At 53.0% G+C, this 1,745-nt stretch overlaps 1 pseudogene; it reads left to right on the forward strand.

The window, feature by feature from the left end:
- The first annotated feature begins 1,292 nt into the window (after window positions 1-1,292).
- LOC113222635 lies at window positions 1,293-1,733 on the forward strand (annotated as a pseudogene).
- Window positions 1,734-1,745: the final 12 nt, after the last annotated feature.

Raw genomic sequence — 1,745 nt, forward strand, 5'->3', positions numbered from 1 at the left:
AGAACAGAGTCCAGACCCTCATAGTGGCTCTCATGGCCCTTGGTGATCTGGATAACACCCCTATCATACACACCCTTCTCACTGCCCCACCCCAAATCTTCATTTCAGCCATTCTGTCCTTTTTGAGTCCTTAGATCTGGTGTTTCTCCTGCCCGGGCTTTCTCATATACTGTTCCCTCCTATTGGGAAACTCCCTTCCATGCTTTTCCCCCAGCCCGTCCTGCAGGTCCACCAGCCCTACCCTGATTACAGCCTCCTCCTGCCTCAGTTCCCGCTCCCCAACCCAAAGTGACCTCTGACCCCCTCTAACTGGGTTGGGAAGCTCCTCTTGTAACCACCCAGTGGGTTATCAAGGCAGGGGAATTGCAGTGGAGAAAGAGTTTATGCAGAACTGACTGAACAGGAGACGGAGTTGTTTTTTTGTTTGTTGGTTTTTGTTTTTCTTTAGAGATGAAGTCTTGCTCTGTCACGCAGGCTGGAGTGCAGGGCCGTGATCTCGGCTCACTGCAACCTCCTCCTCCCAGGTTCAACCCATTCTCCTGTCTCAAGGAGACAAGTAGCTGGGACTACAGGCTTGCGCCACCACGCCTGGCTAATTTTTGTATTTTTAGTAGAAATGGGGTTTTACCATGTTGGCTAGGCTGGTCTTGAACTCCTGACCTCAGGTAATCAACCCGCCTTGCCCTCCCAAAGTGCTGGGATTACAAGCAGGAGCCACTGAGACTGGAGTTTTTTTATTATTCAAATTAGTCTCTTGGAGCATTTAGGGGCGAGGGTTTTTCAAATGTAGTTTAGAGGAAGGGTGGTGGGGGCGGCTAGGGAATGGGGCCTGCTGCTGACTGGTTGAGGCTGCAATGATTAGGGTGTGGGAAATGATCCTGCATGCTGAGTCACTTCTGGGTGAGGCCGCAGAGCAGTTGGCAGGTCCAGGTGGAACCATAGGTGTCAGACATACAAAAAACCTGAAAAGATACCTCTAAAAAGGCCGGGCACAGTGGCTCACACCTGTAATCCCAGCAGTTTGGGAAGCTGAGGTGGGTGGATCACCTGAGGTCAGGAATTTGAGACCAGCCTGGCCAACATGGTGAAACTCCTGTCTCTACTAAAAATACAAAAACTAGCCGGACGTGGTGATGGGCGCCTGTAATCCCAGCTACTCGGGAGGCTGAGGCAGGAGAATTGCTTGAACCTAGGAGGCAGAGGTTGTGGTGAGCCGAGATTGTGCCATGGAACTCCAGCCTGAGTGACAAGAGAGACTCCATCTCAAAAAAAAAAAAAAGTTATCTCAAAAGACCAATCTTCATGAAGAGCCAGGGGTTCCAGAGGCGAATGGAGCCCCAGCAGCCCCCTCAGCCCTGCGTGCTCATGTACTGGTCTACTCCCTGGCTCTATACTTATTGTTCAAAGGGTTGCAGCAAGACGGGGCTTGGGCCACAGAGCTGCGCCTGGCTTTGCTGCTCCACAAGGGCACTGTGGCTGTCGGCCTGTCGCTGCAGCTGCTGCAGAGCCACTTGGGGTTACAGGTGGTGGCTGGCTGTGGGATCCATTTCTCACGCATGACACTTCTAGGCATCCGGATGGGTGCAGCTCTAGCAGTCAGCAGGGCCTCTGCGCCAGCTGGCCCAGTCTGTGCTAGAGGGCATGGCGGCTGGCACCTTCCTCTGTATCACCTTTCTGGAAATCCTGCCCAGGAGCTGGCTGAGCAAAGGATCCTCAAAGTCATTCTGCTCCTAGCAGGCTGTGCC

The sequence above is a fragment of the Piliocolobus tephrosceles genome, unplaced genomic scaffold (assembly GCF_002776525.5).
Source record: "Piliocolobus tephrosceles isolate RC106 unplaced genomic scaffold, ASM277652v3 unscaffolded_32628, whole genome shotgun sequence".
Lineage (NCBI taxonomy): Eukaryota > Metazoa > Chordata > Mammalia > Primates > Cercopithecidae > Piliocolobus > Piliocolobus tephrosceles.